Source organism: Crinia signifera, chromosome 11 (genome assembly GCF_055691185.1).
Source record: "Crinia signifera chromosome 11, ASM5569118v1, whole genome shotgun sequence".
Lineage (NCBI taxonomy): Eukaryota > Metazoa > Chordata > Amphibia > Anura > Myobatrachidae > Crinia > Crinia signifera.
This window is the reverse complement of record NC_139227.1, coordinates 46,817,572-46,837,178: the sequence shown is the minus strand read 5'-3', so window position 1 is coordinate 46,837,178 and position 19,607 is coordinate 46,817,572.

Sequence of the window (19,607 nt, the reverse complement as noted above, 5' to 3'; positions counted from 1 at the left end):
AGATTCCCGCCTGACTCGGGTCCGTCCGCGTGGTCAGAATGTCATCTCCCATCGCCGGATTTCGCGAGGCTTTAAATAGCGGCTGCTGCGCCCGCCATCTTCACTCCAGTCTAGTAGTGGGTTGGGAGAGGGTGTGTTGGTGCTGCTGCTGGGGCTTAAACTTGAGCTTGACCTTGAACGCAATATTTTTTAATCGCTGGGGCTGTCTCTCAGTGCTGCTGTGTAGTCTAACTGTGTACTTGTAGTACTACTGTCTCCTCTGTGCGGTCTACCTCTGGTGTGCTGTGCTGTAATTAATTATTTTATTCGCTGGGGCTGTCTCCCTCAGTGCTGCTGTGTACTCTGTTCTCCTCTCTGCTTAGGAGAACAGTCTAACTGTGTACCTGTAGTACTACTGTCTCCTCTGTGCTGGTGCCTACCTCTAGTGCTGTGCTGTGCCTGTAATATTAGATATTATATATTAATAATTAATTAATTATATTATATATATAGTCCACTGGTGCTGCCGGCACTGAATCTGCCAGTATTATTTAGTTACTCAGTCCACTGTTGCCACTGGCAGTGCTACTGCCTACCTAGTGTACCTACCTAGTACATACTAGGCTGCTATATATAATTTAATTAAAAAATAATACTTGTGCTGTGTGGGACTGTAAAAAATAATTCCATGCTGCTGGTGCACTGACGTGTGCCACTGCCAAGCAATACCTAATATAAAATTAATTATTATAAATTCTGCTGGTGCACTGCATAAAGCTACTGGTGGTGTATAATATAATAACTACCTTTTGGGGTGACCACTGGCAGTGCTACTGCCTGCCTGCCTGTCTGCCTACCTACCTAGTAGTTTATTTTCTCTACCTACTAGGCTGCTATATTATTAATAATTAATTGAATTATATATAGTCCACTGGTGCTGCCTTCCTGCACTGAATACTGTGAATAGAGGTTGCCAGTATTATTTACTCAGTCCACTGTTGCCACTGGCATTGTTACTGCCTAAGTGTACCTACCTAGTAGTACAAGTACATACTAGGCTGCTATATCTAATTTAATTTAAAAAAAAAATACTTGTGCTGTGTGGGACTGTAAAAAATAATTCCATGCTGCTTGTGCACTGACCTGTGCCACTGAGTGCCACTGCCAAGCAGTACCTAATAATAAAATTAATTATTATAAATTCTGCTGGTGCACAATACTATAAAAAAGCAATAAGAATGCAATAAAAAAATTGGGGGGTATCACAAGTAAAATGATAAGAGCAGGGATATTCACCCACAGTCCAGTGTTGGTTGTGTCCTGTGTCCGTTCCTATAATACCTCCAGGTGATTATCTTATAGAATGCCAATTGCAATGAGGATAAGGAAGAACTGTTAGTCTCCAAACCAGGGAGCTCCCGATGTTGGGGGGTGCTCTACCCGGTGGGCTTGGTGTTGTTGCCACTTGATTGCCTTGATGGGAGTGATGTAAATCTCCTAACCAGGGAGCTCCGGATGGTAAGTGGTGCTCAACCTGGTGGGCCTGATGGTATTGCCGCTTGATTCAAGGAAGGAGACAGTTCTGGAGGTTGGTCCGGTTTCAGGATGCAGATGAAAAGGGTGTCTGTAAATAAGGGTGTCCCTGCTCCCCTTCACCAACGCGTTTCGCTATGAGCTTTTTCAAGGTGATACCTGTGATATTCACTGGTGGGGTTTATATACCCTCAATGGGAGGGAAAATCAGTTTACACCTGTTGCACATTAATTAGAACGTTCGTGTGTTAAACCATTATACATTTCTTATTAGATGAATCAGAATAGGAGACAAAACCACACCCCCTTGGGTGTCTTAATTAAAAAAACGAGCAGTGCAAAGCATAAAAATTAAACAAAGTACATAACTTACTAGAGAGATCCGTTTCCGGATATCCGGTGCCATCATTTCCGGATTTGTGAACCGCATATGCGCTCCACTAGTATTGAATATAGGCTGTGGATATGTGGGCGGTTTATGCCCTTATTAAAGATGGCCGCGTCTGTACTTCCGGGATCGCGGCAACGCGAAAGGCTGTTTCCCCGGGTGTTACTTATAATACAGGTCTCTTGTGACCAAAATATTGGTGCCTATGGGGTCAGCGTTCCTGTGGTAAATTGCACTGTGCCATTCAGTAGTTCTTATGCATGGAGCGCATATGCAGTTTTACAATGGCACAAAATGTAAACACACTAGTTGTGTCAGATATGTTAAGTAGATAGAAACTATTCAGTGAGGACATTTCATATGAGTCAGAGCAGAGATATAAAGAAGGGTCATTCAAGCCAGATAGCGATTTATCTGGAAATAAGGGTAAACATTAGATAAATATGTACATAGTATCAATATTTATACATTCTTGAATAATAGCAAATACAGTATATAGTGTATCATGAGGCACATTAATTAGGTGATGTTGTGAGGTCCTTAATATATATAAATATATTTCAATTTTTATTATTATCTAGTAGAGAGGTACATAAATTTTTATTTTGAGTAGTTTATAAACACATTGCTGTACCCACATCATTGTTCAGATTTTGTGTAGTGACAGCTATGTTAATATGTTATGGAAATATGTATTTTGTCTATTTCCTTTTTATATATTTTTCTTTGGGTGAGGAATAAAATTTCACCAAAATTTATTTGTTCTGAAGGTTTGTCAGAACGGTAGGGGGGGGGGGGGGGGGGGGGGGTGGGAAGGGGGCGGGGAAAAAAGAGGGGGATAATGGGGAAAGGGAAAGAACCAGAGGTTTGATGTACAGCAGGAGATCTATAATTAATTACATAGTATTTTTAATATATATTGGGGCACTATACATACATACTATTCTCCACTGGGGTGCTAGAGGGGAACATTGTAAGGGAAAAGGGTGCATCTACATGAGGAAGGGTCAATCCACACATTAGTTCTTCATAGCTTGTTCGTACTTCCTATATTACAGTATTTAGTTCTACGGCTTCGTTTAGCCCCCCTGGGTGTATAGAATCCATTCTGTACATCCAGTACACCTCTTGTCGGCACAGAATCTTGTACCTGTCTCCTCCACGTGCAGTTCGTGCAACGTGTTCTAGGCCTACCAATCTGAGGCTCTTGGGGTCTCCTCCATGGACCTCATGGAAGTGACGGGAGACACTGTGTGTCTGTACGTGCTTCATTATATTCCTTCTATGTTCAAGGAAACGGATCTTGGTTTTCCTTGTAGTGCGTCCTATATATGTGAATTGGCATTCGCAGGTTAGCATGTAAATAGTGTAGCTGGTGTTGCAATTGATAAAGCTGTTAATCTTAATTTCCATGCCTGCTTTGTCTTTTACGGAGTGGCGAGTTCTGGGTTCTATATGTTGACATGTTATGCATCTTGTGGCACCACACCTGAAGAAACCTTTTGGTTGGCCTCCAAGCCAGGTACTTGGGCCTGTTTCTTCAGGTGGGGTGGTTATCGATTTCAAGAAACTGGGGGCTAGGGAGTTTTTAATTGATTTATTTTTCTTGAAGACAAACAGTGGTTTAGGGGGAATTACATCCACTAACAGATGGTCTTGTTTTAATATTTTATAGTTTTTTCCTACTATTCTCTTAATTTCGTTTGAGTGGCTATTATAAGTGGATATAAATGTGATGTGATGATTCTTTTCTTGAGGCTGTTTGGGTTTGGTTTGGAGTAATGTTTCCCTATCTAGGGACAGTACTTCTTCATAAGCTTTTGTTGTTAATCTCTTCCGGGTATCCTCTTTGGGAAAATGAACGGAGCATGTCACCTGCTTGTTTTTCGAAAGTTTCCCTATTTGTACAATTGCGATATAATCGCATTATTTGACCTTTCGGGATCCCCTTTTTCCAAGGTGGGTAGTGGGCGCTGTCATAGTGCAGGTAGGCATTAGTGCCCACTTCCTTAATATAATTGGATGTAATTATTCTGGAGCCTTCTGCCTCAATGGTCAGATCCAGGAAGGTAGTCCGTTTCCTGTCTAAGTGATGGGTGAACTGTAAATTATAATTATTAGAATTAAGGTGCAACAATTGCAACACCAGCTACACTATTTACATGCTAACCTGCGAATGCCAATTCACATATATAGGACGCACTACAAGGAAAACCAAGATCCGTTTCCTTGAACATAGAAGGAATATAATGAAGCACGTACAGACACACAGTGTCTCCCGTCACTTCCATGAGGTCCATGGAGGAGACCCCAAGAGCCTCAGATTGGTAGGCCTAGAACACGTTGCACGAACTGCACGTGGAGGAGACAGGTACAAGATTCTGTGCCGACAAGAGGTGTACTGGATGTACAGAATGGATTCTATACACCCAGGGGGGCTAAACGAAGCCGTAGAACTAAATACTGTAATATAGGAAGTACGAACAAGCTATGAAGAACTAATGTGTGGATTGACCCTTCCTCATGTAGATGCACCCTTTTCCCTTACAATGTTCCCCTCTAGCACCCCAGTGGAGAATAGTATGTATGTATAGTGCCCCAATATATATTAAAAATACTATGTAATTAATTATAGATCTCCTGCTGTACATCAAACCTCTGGTTCTTTCCCTTTCCCCATTATCCCCCTCTTTTTCCCCGCCCCCTTCCCACCCACCCCCCCCTACCGTTCTGACAAACCTTCAGAACAAATAAATTTTGGTGAAATTTTATTCCTCACCCAAAGAAAAATATATAAAAAGGAAATAGACAAAATACATATTTCCATAACATATTAACATAGCTGTCACTACACAAAATCTGAACAATGATGTGGGTACAGCAATGTGTTTATAAACTACTCAAAATAAAAATTTATGTACCTCTCTACTAGATAATAATAAAAATTGAAATATATTTATATATATTAAGGACCTCACAACATCACCTAATTAATGTGCCTCATGATACACTATATACTGTATTTGCTATTATTCAAGAATGTATAAATATTGATACTATGTACATATTTATCTAATGTTTACCCTTATTTCCAGATAAATCGCTATCTGGCTTGAATGACCCTTCTTTATATCTCTGCTCTGACTCATATGAAATGTCCTCACTGAATAGTTTCTATCTACTTAACATATCTGACACAACTAGTGTGTTTACATTTTGTGCCATTGTAAAACTGCATATGCGCTCCATGCATAAGAACTACTGAATGGCACAGTGCAATTTACCACAGGAACGCTGACCCCATAGGCACCAATATTTTGGTCACAAGAGACCTGTATTATAAGTAACACCCGGGGAAACAGCCTTTCGCGTTGCCGCGATCCCGAAAGTACAGACGCGGCCATCTTTAATAAGGGCATAAACCGCCCACATATCCACAGCCTATATTCAATACTAGTGGAGCGCATATGCGGTTCACAAATCCGGAAATGATGGCACCGGATATCCGGAAACGGATCTCTCTAGTAAGTTATGTACTTTGTTTAATTTTTATGCTTTGCACTGCTCGTTTTTTTAATTAAGACACCCAAGGGGGTGTGGTTTTGTCTCCTATTCTGATTCATCTAATAAGAAATGTATAATGGTTTAACACACGAACGTTCTAATTAATGTGCAACAGGTGTAAACTGATTTTCCCTCCCATTGAGGGTATATAAACCCCACCAGTGAATATCACAGGTATCACCTTGAAAAAGCTCATAGCGAAACGCGTTGGTGAAGGGGAGCAGGGACACCCTTATTTACAGACACCCTTTTCATCTGCATCCTGAAACCGGACCAACCTCCAGAACTGTCTCCTTCCTTGAATCAAGCGGCAATACCATCAGGCCCACCAGGTTGAGCACCACTTACCATCCGGAGCTCCCTGGTTAGGAGATTTACATCACTCCCATCAAGGCAATCAAGTGGCAACAACACCAAGCCCACCGGGTAGAGCACCCCCCAACATCGGGAGCTCCCTGGTTTGGAGACTAACAGTTCTTCCTTATCCTCATTGCAATTGGCATTCTATAAGATAATCACCTGGAGGTATTATAGGAACGGACACAGGACACAACCAACACTGGACTGTGGGTGAATATCCCTGCTCTTATCATTTTACTTGTGATACCCCCCAATTTTTTTATTGCATTCTTATTGCTTTTTTATATTTATATGTACCCATTTTCAAAATAAATGTTTTAAGTACACCTGTTGCACACCTCTTTTAGCGAGCGCGGTCTCAAATCCCCTTTTCTTCCACGTATTTCTTTTGGGCTAGACTTCCCAAATCTAGAGACCGCAGCTCCAGCAAAACAACTCCACTCAGGCGCCCCTTGGGCCACTTTTGTGACCAACAACCTTTTTTCGGTGCACAATACTAGTATTGCTGAGTATCTACCTGTCTGGTGCCTAGTACTGCCATATCTACCGTTTGGTCTGGGGCTCACTGCCTAATACTGCCGTATCTACCTGTCTGGTCTGGGGCTCACTGCCTAATACTGCCGTATCTACCGTCTGGTCTGGGGCTCACTGCCTAATACTGCCGTATCTACTGTCTGGTCTGGGGCTCACTGCCTAATACTGCCGTATCTACCGTCTGTTTTGGGGCCCACTGCCTAATACTGCCATATCTACCTGTCTGGTCTGGCGCTCACTGCCTAGTACTGCCTTATCTACCTGTCTTGTGTCTAGTACTGCCGTATCTACCTGTCTGGTGCCTAGTACTGCCGTATCTACCGCTGCAGTGCCACTCTTACATGAGCCACGTGTTTGTGCCGCACACTTGTGTGGCTTAGCATAGTTACCCAGCTACCTCAGTGCAACCTTTTGCCCTAAAAACAATATTGTGAGGTGTGAGGTGTTCAGAATAGACTGGAAATGAGTGGAAATGAATGTTATTGAGGTTAATATAGCGTAGGAGCAAAAAAAAAAAAAAGTTTTTATGCTTTTTTTAATACAAAAATCAGAACCCAAAACCCCAAAAATCCAAACACAAAACACTTAGGAGGTGTTTTGCCAAAACCCATTAGAACCCAAAACCTCAAGGTAATCAGAACCCAAAACCCGAAAAGTGGGTGGTGCACATCCCTAGTTTATAGTAGCTTATACCTTGTTGTATAGTATGTTCTGATATTTTAAAGACAGATTATGTTACTTATTCATACCCATGGATGTTTTTAACCAATAAATGTTTATCCAACCTTATTTTAAACATATTTATAGTGTCTGTCGACACCACTTTTCCAGGAAGAGAGTTCCAAAGTTTGACTGCTCTGACTGTAAAGAATTTTTTTCTTCTAGATGAACAAAATCTTTTTTCTTCTGATCTAAACTTGTGCCCTCGCGTAGTAGATTCCTTTCTAGTAGAAAAAAGGGTGTTTGACAGTTCCTTATATTGCCTCTAATACATACCTCCCAACTTTTGCAGATGCCAGGGAGGGACAGGGTGCACGCCAGAGGTGCGCAACGATTTTTCTGGGCGTGGCCTATTGGAAAGGGGGCATGGACTCGAATTGCGGCGCTGCCGCAAGGCCATGCCCCCATTTTTCGCCGCTGTGGGGGCATGCCCAGCAGCTCTATGAGCTGCTGGCCAGCCCCCAGCCCCTCTGCCTGCAAGAATAGATGCTGTGCGCATGCACACAGCGTCTATTCACGGACTACAGGGGGGGACTCCCAACTGCCCCCCCTGCTGCGGGACACTGCCGGCGGCGGGAGGGTCGCGGGAATGTCCCAAAATATCAGGACATTCCCGCGATAAGCGGGACAGTTGGGAGGTATGCCTAATATATTTATACATGTTGAGCATATCCCCCCTTAAACGTCTCTTCTCTAGTGTAAATAGTCCCAAATTGTTTAATCTCTCCTCACAGCTTAAATTCTCCATTCCCCTCTTCTTTGGATTTTTTCTAATTCTATGATGTCCTTTTTAGAGTGCGGGGCCCAGAACTGCACTGTGTATTCGAGGTGCGGTCTAAGCAATGATTTGTACAGAGGCATAATTACTTTTGAGTCCCTAGTTTCCATGCCCCTTTTAATACAGCAAGACTTTTTTGGCCTTTTTTGTTGCTATATTACATTGAGCACTACACCGCAGTTTGTTGTCTATTTGGACTCCTAGATCCTTTTCCTTACTTAATTACCCAATTCATCCCCGCTTAGGTTATAACTAGCACACTGGTTATGTCTCCTAAGGTGCATGACCTTGCATTTGTCCATATTGAACCTCATCTTCCACTTTTTTGCCCACTCACCTAGATTGTCAAGATCATTTTGAAGCGTGGTGACATCTTCTGATGATTTAATAACTCTGCTCAGTTTTGTATCGTATGCAAAGATTGTTACATTGCTGAGTAACCCCATCCAAATATCGTTAATAAAAATGTTAAACAAAATGGGCCCAAGAACCGAACCCTGTGGCACTCCACTTAGTACTGGTGTCATATTTGATACGGCACTGTTCACGACCACTCTTTGTTCTCTATTACACAGCCAGTTCCCTACCCAACTACAGATATTCACCCCTAATCCCAGGTCCTCCATTTTATTTATCAACCTCTTGTGCTTTAGCAAAATCTAGGAAAATCACATCTACAGTGTTTCCATTATCAAGGTTTTTGCTAACCTCTTCATAGAAACCAAGTAGATTAGTTTGGCATGAACGATTTTTCACGAACCCATGCTGGTTATTATTGAGCAAACTATGAAGGTCTAGATATTCCTGGATACCGTCTCTTAAAAATCCTTCAAATAGTTTACCCACTATTGATGTTAAACTAACAGGTCTGTAATTGGCGGGATCCTCTTTTTTCCTTTTTTGAATAATGGCACTACCTACATGTTTAAATATACTTGTTAACATTCCAGATTGTACAATCTATGCCAATATCCCAATACATTCAATAATCCCAGTATATTAAACATTCTCTAAGGCCCTTATTCTGATTCACTCGCAAAGGCAAATTCCTTCTCAAATGGACAAAACTATGCGCACTGCAGGTGGGGTAGATGTTACTTGTGCAGAGAGAATTACATTTGGGTGGGGTTTTACTTTAAAGTGAGATCTATATTGCAGTGAAAAAATAAAGCAGTCAGTACAGAAACAAAATAACTCACCCAAATCTAATTCTCTCTGCACAATTTACATCTGCCCCACCTGCAGTGCACATGATTTTGTCCATTTGAGAAGGAATTTGCCTTTGCAAGTGAACCAGAATAAGGGCCTATGTCCAGATCCACTGGAATAATACATATTTTCAGATTAAGCCACCATGGCTGTTTCCAGGTATAACTAGCATTAAAATGATGTTGAAACAAACTGAGAATTTATGCAACCTGCATAGATATAATGTACATATTGATATTTTGTCCTTAAATCCATTAATCCTTTACTGCACAGAAAAATAGCCATTTAATTTGTACTATCAATAAAGAATTGAATGTCCAATTATTACAAGAAACATATTTATATGGCATATGTTTTCCATTTTATTTACACAGAAGATGGCTCATATAAGTAGAGACAAGCGGTTCGGATTCGCTCTGAACAGCTCCCCCCGAGCCTGCCGCGAGCCTCTCTCTCTCACGGAAACCCGATCACGGCCGAACCCCGTAATCTTGGGAGAATTCAACGTCTTTATAGGCTCAGCATCCCGAGAATTCGAGCACGAGCTCCAGAAGATAACAGGGTGCCGTAGCCCTGCCTACACTGCCAGCTCGCTCGCTCCCCTGCCCACTCCCCCGTCCGCTGCCAGCTCCGCGCGGTGTCCGGGAGACGTGCTGCTATTTTCAATTCACGTCTCCAGCTGGACCGCTAGCCAATAGGTGCTCACGGTCCAGCAGCCACCAGTTGATTGGCTGCTGGACCGCGAGCGCCTATTGGCTGGCGGTCCAGCAGGAGATGTGAATTGAAAATAGCAGCACATTTCCCGGACACATCGGGGTGCGGGCAGGCGGTGCATTGATTTGAAAATAGCGGCGGGGAGCCGGGAACAGGCTGCTGCACAGTTCTGTCCCATTTGGCAACAAGCAATTTCAGTCCCCCCTTGGCAATGCGCAATTTCAGTCCCCCTTGGCAATGAGCAATTTCAGTTCCCCTTGGCAATGAGCAATTTCAGTCCCCCTTGGCATCGAGCATGAATCCCCTGGCTTCGGGCATGTAGGTAAGTGCACTTATGTGTCAAATGAGTAATGGGCATTACGGTTTGTTATATAGTATGTAATGGGCATCACGGTGTGTTATATAGTATGTAATGGGCATTACGGTTTGTTATATAGTATATAATGGGCATTACGGTTTGTTATATAGTATGTAATTGGCATCATGTGTGGCCTTATGTGTAATTGGCATTACGGCATGTGGCTTTATGTGTATTTGGTATTACAAAGTTTGCTAAAATGTGCAATGGGCATTACGGTGTGTTGTATTATGTTGGGCTGCACCCCCTTTTCACTGTGCAGGAGCTGCACCTACTACAAATTGGGGGGGGGGAGCGAGAAAAATGCCCTTGCACCGGGCGCCGTGGCACCTAGCTACACCACTGGCAGTGGGGGGCGGACATACTGTAGTTGTGCAGGGGTGTTACTGCAGAGGGGTCTGTGGCTGTGCAGAGGGGTCTGTGACTGTGCAGAGGGGTCTGTGACTGTGCAGAGGGGTTTGTGGCTGTGCAGAGGGGTCTGTGACTGTGCAGATGGGGTTTGTGGCTGTGCAGAGGGGTCTATGACTGTGCCATACTTGCCTACCCTCCCGGATTGGCCTGGAGGGTCCTGCAAATCGGGTCCCCCTCCTGCCCCCCCCCCCCCCCCCGGTAAGGTGGGAAAGTCTCCCGCATTTTCCCTACAGCCCCGGCTCCCCCCTTTCCCGTGGTATAAAGCTCTGAATTTCACGGGTCCGCTGGGAGGGGGCGAGGCTAAAATGACCCGATTCCCATCATTTTAGCCCTGTCCACCATCCACGGACCTGCAAATTGATGCTGCTACTGGTCATGGGGCAGGGCTTAGTGATATCAGCCTCGCCCGTTCCCACAACGTAGCCTCTTCCCGCCCCCCTTTCACTCCTCTCTGCGCTTCTCCCGGAGAGGAGTTTTAAAAAGTCATCAAGTATGGATTGTGCAGAGGGGTTTGTGGCTGTGCAGAGGGGTTTACTTTGTGCAAACTCAGAGGGGTTTGTGCAGACAGAGGGGTTTGTTGAGCAGAGGGGTTTGTGCAGCAGAGGGGTTTACTTTGTGCAGAGGGGTTTGTGCATGGGGTTTGCATACCTCCCAACAATCCTGATTCCGGCAGGAATGTCCCATTTTTGAATGTCCCGCCCAGGGCCAGCAGTGTCCCATGGCGGGGGGTTATTTTGGGAGTACCCCCTGTCAGCAGTGATTAAACGCTGTGCACATGTGTCAAAATGGCGGCGTGACCTTGTGGGAAGACGCGAGTATAGGCCATGCCCACTTTCCGGCTAGCCCCCCATGCCCCCTAATTACCCGTGTCCTTCTTCTAAGAGCCAGACAGTTGGGCGATATGGGTTTGTGCTGGGTTGTGTCAATGACAGTAAGATTCATCGCATCAGTCAGTGAGCAGGCTGTGTCAGTGTACTGGTTGTGTTAGGCAGGCTGTGTCAGTGTGTCAGTGCGCAGAGGCTGTCAGTCATTGTTTGTGGTGTGTGGTGTACTGCACTTCACCCCAATACAACATAACGATACTGTCATGCCCCTTTCAGACCGCACTTAAAAAACGGTATTTTGCCGATTTTTTTACCGTTTTAAAACGGTAATCTGTGCTGTCTGAAAGGTGCAGGACCACTTTACCGGTTAAAATGGAGGGTCCTACCCGTTTCAGACCCGGTATTTTGGCATCAAGATCGGGTCTGAAACAGTATTTAGGACCCAGCCAATTAGCTGTGTCCTAAATTCAGCGCAGTGAATATTTAATGAGCCGGGCACCAGCACAGCAAATAAAGGAAACGGCACAGCGGGACGCCGCAGCCGTAGGAACATCTATAACTGAACTGTAGCCCCCCCCCCCCCCCCCCCTGAACCCATTCGCATCAGAAGGAACAACCCTCGACCCTATCCCCCCACACCCACAGAAGTCCGGGCTCACAGGAGTCGGACATTCTTGCCTAGAAACCTAGGCAAAGCATATATAGAAACTGCATATATACTGCATAAGTATTTTTACCACTCACCATTGTGCCATTGATTGTAACAATAATTTTAGCGATAATTGTAACATGAGTTGTATCATTTGAATGTAATTGTATTTAAGACTGCACTATTTGAAGTAAAATTGTTTTACACAAAACCCATTGTTCATTCTTCCAAATCGGGATCACTCATACACCCCACACCAAAGGAGCGGAGCGCTACACTAAACTCCACTTTTACAATTTGTCAACCCAACCCGGAACGGTCAACCGGATAGTGAAGCAGCTAGCACCGCGCAAGAGAGGACAGTGCGCAGACTACCAAAAAACTTTAGAATATTTAATGAGCACTCATTAAATATTCATAGCACTGAAACACAGCCCTCCCCCCCCCCCCCGCAATGTGTTAAGAACACCCCCCCTCCGCAATGTGTTAAGAACACACCCCCCCCCACCCCCCCCACCCCCCCTGTGCAGCCGGTACCTCTGTAATTGCGGATCCCGGCACTGCAGTATGGACGGATGCACTTATGAAAAAAAAGTGTCTTTCGAAAATGGCTGCCCCATAGGAAAACCTGTTTAAAAAAAATATAAAAAAATATATATATATATGCTTTTGGTACTCTTTACCTAGCACGGCGCCCATCGCGGGCATTGAATGCACCAAAAAATTGGGTGCGATGCAACCGACGCGATGCCCGCGATTTCCCATAGGGAACAATGTTAAATGTCTCAATTGACCCGATTTTCCTGTTCAATGCCTCAATTGACCCGATTTTTCCATAGGAAACAATGTTAAATGGCCCACAGAGGCCAAATAGGCACCCTGAAGTGTGAAATGGCCCCCACAATTGTTAACGCCACCCCACGATCAACGTGAACCCGAAGCGTGGCGAGCGCAGCGAGCCCGCGAGGGGCGGCGGTACGCGTCCTACGACCTTTTCATACCCACACTATCCACGTCGGCGTGGAGTTGAGAATAAAATAGTGTGGCGAGCCTGAAGCGTGGCGAGGGGACGCGGATACCTGTGAAGCCCGCGAAGGGACGCGTTTACCTGTGAAGGTATCCGCGTCCCCTCGCCACGCTTCGGGCTCGGTGGCTCGCTGCGCTCGCCACACTATTCTATTCTCAACTCCACACCGGCGTGGATAGTGGGGGTATGAAAAGGTCGTAGGACGCGTACCGCCGCCCCTCGCGGGCTCGCTGCGCTCGCCACGCTTCGGGTTGACGTTGATCGTGGGGTGGCGTTAACAATTGTGCGGGCCATTTCACACTTCAGGGTGCCTATTTGGCCTCTGTGGGCCATTTAACATTGTTTCCTATGGAAAAATCGGGTCAATTGAGGCATTGAACATGAAAATCGGGTCAATTGAGACATTTAACATTGTTCCCTATGGGAAATCGCGGGCATCGCGTTGGTCGCGTCGCACCCGATTTTTAGTGCATTCAATGCCCGCGATGCCCGCGATTTTTTTACCTGCGATGCCCACGATCAAAATCGTGTGCGCCGTGCTAGGTAAAGAGTACCATGCTTTTTAACACACACACACACACATACACATACACACACACATATATGTGTATTGAATTTAGGTCATGTATAATGCAAGATATACAGTTTATATATATATATATATATATATATGGGGCATTAACTTCTGGCGTACTGGATCGCTGGATACTGTACGTCTCGTGTTGCCGTGTGGAAAACCCCGCCGCCACTGCGTCTGTGTCGGACATGTTGGAGTCGCTTCCAGTCCCTGTACTAGTGTGTGCTGTGCGAGCGGTGAATATTCCTCATGCCGACTGTCTTTTACTAATATGTATGTGAGCTTATACACGTTTTTTCAGTAAAGTCTGATATATTTGGCTCATGTTTGCGCTCCTTCTCATCTTGTTTTCACATGTTCTGCCGTACTGAGGCTCGGGCTAAGCCTCATTGGAGTGAGCTGCACTACATTCTCCAAGACGGACATCCATTTATATTTCCTGACTTTGCGCAGATTTGTATCTATATATATGTGTGTGTGTGTGTGTGTGTGGGGGGGGGGGGGGGGGGATATTTACTTTGTGTCCCCACTTTCCCCACATCACATCCCTAAGGAGGAGAAGAGTGGGATATATGGTTCTCTTTGTGTGGTGACAATAGTACATCAGCCTCATGCAGACATTGTCCTAACCGCCGAGGGGACAATGCTCAGACACAGAAGAATCATTGCAGTTGCATGTTTGCAGCAATTACAGGAAGCTGGAATTACAGGTGCAATTATGCATAATTTAAGGGCGTTGAGAAGGTGCTATCAGAAAACGTATCCACACCCGAAGGTTTTTTTTTCCCTTTGTTAATTAAACGCTGAGAGGAAAGCTTAAGGGCTTTATCCGACATCCCACACCTCGGGTGTGTGAAAAATATGGTTACACCCAAGAAACACTCATGTTTTATTTATTGGATAGGCACATTGTATTGTTTTTATAATGATGTCTGTAGAACAAGAAGATACAGTGGAGATATATATACTTTCCCCACACCAGCACTACCTGTACTTTATGCGCATCCTGATGAAAAGGCTTGAAGCCTTGAAACGTTGATGACGCCATGATGATGGTACCTGTTTCACTTTGATACCATAAAGACCTTACTACCTTAAACCCGTGAGTGCTGCTTTCTTCCCGCTGGCTCTGCCAAAAGCCAGGGGATACCGTACACCGTACACTATATATATATATATATATTATATATATATATATATATATACACAGATGGAGCCGGCGTTGTCTTTGCAGGGGATGGCGGCAGAATCGCCAGCCGCCATCCCCCGCCAGCCGCTATCTGCTCTGCGAAAGGGAACGCGCGCGCACGAGATGCCGGCGCATCCCCTTCCAACGACGCTTCCCCCGGGTCCCTGCCGGCTTGCCGGCGGTCACCTGGGGTCCCCACCACCTCCCCGCTCCCCCCCACCACCTCCCCTAACCCTGTCCATCTCCCTGAAGCGGGATATATATACATAGCACTCAAAACAATTGATTTTACAACCATAGATGGCAACCAAGCAGCTGTAACTGTGTCTCTCCCTGGGGTACATTTTTCAAGATGGAAGTTCTATTGAAGATGGGATGTTGCTATGGGCAACCAATCAGAAGCTACTTCTTATTTATTTAGCACCCTCTAGAAGATAGTAAACAGGATCTGATTGGTTGCAACATCACATGTGAAGTAGAATACACATCTTAGTAAATTTCCCCCTCTATCTATTATCTTCAAGAAGGTGCTAAGTAAATAAGTAGTAGAATCTGATTGGTTGCTGTGAGTAACATGCGATCTTCAATGGAACACCCCGGTGTTCCGGTATATATGCCCATGGTTATAGCTATTTGTTGGAATGGACACTGCATTAGTTGGAAAGCTTTTTGCTAAACTAAATTAGTTCATACGCACAAGGCGAGTCGAGCAGCGCTTGTAATGATTGACAATACCAGATGATTGGAAAGGTATAACAATTTTACTTAATAAAATCACATGGAATTACAGTAATACATAAAAACAATATAACATGATAGGGTGGGAAAATAAAAGTAAACTGGAATGAATAGTTAAAACAATAGCCACGCCTCAATGGATATTTCTGGAATAAATGATTAAAAGTGATCACTTTTGGGGACAGGTAAGTGCACGTTACCAATTGATGAGTTCAGATTCTTTCTGAGTGTAACAGGACTGGTGTCCTCACGATGTCTGCGGCTGCATGGATTGCCGCTGGAGGTATTGTCGCTCACTTGGATTTTTCAGTCCTCTTATTATGGTGAGGTATAGATGTTTAGCTTGAATCACCGGAGGAATCCTTGGAGCGATGCACCCAGTTGGTGTTACAGCAGAAGAGTGGAAATAGGCTTCCGTGTACAACTGTGGTTCTCACTGGTGTTGATGATATTCACCTGGAGATACTGTGCACGGTGTCCACCAATGTGTTTAAACCAGGTAAAAGGTGTAAACAAGAAATCTTTTGGACTTTCAAAATGGATTGTCTGTTTCCAAGGGGCCTCAATGAGGCGATGGAACTTAACATCGTCCTTTGATTTTTACTTTTGAGAGTTCTCCATATAATATGTTCAATATAAAGCTGATACCATCTAGCAATAATATGATACAATTGTCTCTGTTGTCTATCAGAAAATGAGGATCTGTGGTTTCATTATTTAGGTAATCACATATGTACATACTGTATACACCTCTTGGTATAAAAATATAAAAATAAATATATAAAAATAAATATAAAAATAATAAAAATAATGTATAATAACATCAGCATCAATATGTAGGTGTTGATGTATCTCAGAAAACAATGTGGGTTTTATCATGAAATATGTACATATATGTACAACGGGAAACGTGATATATTTGATCGTGATGAAAGTAATGGGTTTCTCTCTATACGGATAAGAATAATAATTTATATTCAGATATACTCGTTTTTAAGTATATATTATTATTATATTTGTTGCCACTTTATGGGATTTGTGTAAAATATTTCTAAACATATACATGTAAACTGACATTATTTACTGTTCCTATTCATATCCTCTGGGATTTACTTACATACAGGTCACATAAATAAAGCTTATATGATCTATATCTATTTTCAATGGTATATAAAGCCTTAATTACGTGATTATACTCTGGAACGCATATGCGTTACAGGGAGCTCCAGTAGGCGGTCATGTGACACACATGTGACTAACTACGTCACACTTAGTTCCATACTCATGGTCACATGACAAACAGGTGACCGATTACATCAAGCGTCAGGATTGGTCTATTTGCCTCTCTCCTTTCTCTCTATACAGAATTGCCGCCGAACTCCCCGTTCACTTCCGGGATGAGGGCGGAAGTAATTCTGTCGTCCCATATGGAACGCATTTGCGTTCCATCTATATATATACAACTTTTGATGCCTATATTATATATCATTCTTTATAAATTAGACTCACTCTAAATCCAGTATTACTCATGATTTATGGTATAATATGAATATAATGGTGCCATATGGATGGATATCCATTTACATATCACTCCTTACACCGATCACGTGATCGGAGCTGAATCTTTGAATAAAGAGTTTCTGTATGAATTTCCATTATGAATTAAATATGTATATTATTTATGGTGATCTATGTCTGCCTCCTTATTCTTGTATTATTTTGCTGTATGGCTTATGAAATTGTATTGATGATTGGAACTTACAGGTGTATCAATTCTCTCATTAAGTAGGGTATATATACCTGAGCCAGGTACACAGTCAAAACACCTTTGATAAAGCTGCAGGACGCAGTGAAACGCGTTACGTGACAGAACCCAGCCTCTGGATATTGCCGTAAAGTCTCCACTTGTTGCGGACTTTGCTTATCTTCAAACCCCTTTTACCTGGTTTAAACACATTGGCGGACACCGTGCACAGTATCTCCAGGTGAATATCATCAACACCAGTGAGAACCACAGTTGTACACGGAAGCCTATTTCCACTCTTCTGCTGTAACACCAACTGGGTGCATCGCTCCAAGGATTCCTCCGGTGATTCAAGCTAAACATCTATACCTCACCATAATAAGAGGACTGAAAAAACCCAAGTGAGCGACAATACCTCCAGCGGCAATCCATGCAGCCGCAGACATCGTGAGGACACCAGTCCTGTTACACTCAGAGAGAATCTGAACTCATCAATTGGTAACGTGCACTTACCTGTCCCCAAAAGTGATCACTTTCAATCATTTATTCCAGATATATCCATTGAGGCGTGGCTATTGTTTTAACTATTCATTCCAGTTTACTTTTATTTTCCCACCCTATCATGTTATATTGTTTTTATGTATTACTGTAATTCCATGTGATTTTATTAAGTAAAATTGTAATACCTTTCCAATCATCTGGTGTTGTCAATCATTACAAGCGCTGCTCGACTTGCCTTGTGCGTGTCCTTCTTTTTCCTGTTTTCGAGTGGGGAGTGACTGCCCACACATTTGAGCAGCAGCTTTCTTGGGGACACAGTCTCTGCTTAGCGCCTGATTATTCCTAGTGACTATTTTGTTTTTTAAATTAGTTCAAAAGCTCGACACTGATTGGCTGAGAGAATTCAGTTCCGAAATCATGCTCAGAGACAGTGCGTGGGATTGAATCATTGTCCACAGTTTATTGAGAACCTCCTAATTACATTTTGCAGGGTAGGGACAGAGAACGGTGGGCAAGGCAAGCAACCTGTCAATGACCTTCATTGATTTATGATGTGGGGCATGCCCCCTGCCTATGATGTAGGCCCTCGGCTACGCCCCCTTTACTTGTGAGCCAGCCCCTGCCGATCACCCCCTGCCTGGCGCGCAGCTGGCGGCCCGCCATCGACAGCTAGAGCCTGGTGTGCGGCCCTACCTTGGGTGAATCTGCGAACTTAGGCTGACTCCTCCTGTTCCGATACCTTGCACACCGCTTCTTCCCACCCTTGAGGCCCCCCTAACCGCCTGGGCCGAAAACCCCCCCACGCTGCCATATGCCCCTAGCTCAAAACTCCATCGCCTCCTGCAGCGCATTGTTGAATTTGCTGCCTGGCTGTGTCTACGCTGAATGCATCCTCCCAGAAAAAGCGGCACTCAGAGACTTAGTGGTGTTGAAATCAAATGGCAAAAGTAAGTGAGTGCAGCTTTTTCTTCTATTGGTATCCATTGGAGGCACACACCTCACATTGAAGGCACCAGAGCCAGTAAATTCCAGCATCTACATTCAAATCCAGAGTGTCGGGCCCTCTCTCTTCTATATATATATATATATATATATATATATATATATATATATACGGTCGAGAAATAAAGCGGCACTAGGCGTGAAGGGGGAGTCAAGGGGGCAACGGTCCCCGAAACGTCGGACACTGTGTTTTATATGCTTTAATATACTATTGCACAAGACTCCTAGTGCCGCTTTATTTCTCAACCATATCCAATTTTCCATTGAGGGCACAGGAGCAGCTGACTATTGAGCAGGAGTGCCGGACCATCTGCCACTATATATATATATATATATATATATATACAGGAAGGACAAAACAGCTTACTAAAAGCCAAAGTAAAGGCTGAAACATATAGATAGATATATATATAGAGAGAGAGAGAGAGAGTAATGTGCGCAGTCCGGCACTCTCCCAGCGTCTCAATGTCCCCGGTGCCTTCCGAAATCAATGCATACCAAGTAATAAATAGAAAGCGGCACTTCAGGGAATGATTTCAAAACTTTGTATTAAAACGCATAACAGCAGAAAAAAAAAAAACATTTCGGGGGAACCCCTTTGTCAAAGGGTTTTGCCCCAAAATATTGTTTTTTTCTGCGGTTATGCGTTTTAATACAAAGTTTTGAAATCATTCCCTCGAGTGCCACCGTCTGGTTATTACTTGGTATGCACAGTCTGATTCAGCCTGGCAACACTCCCTGGACTAATAACATTTGTTGTGGGTGCCTACTTGCACAGTACCATAGATTTAACTTGAAATCAAACAGC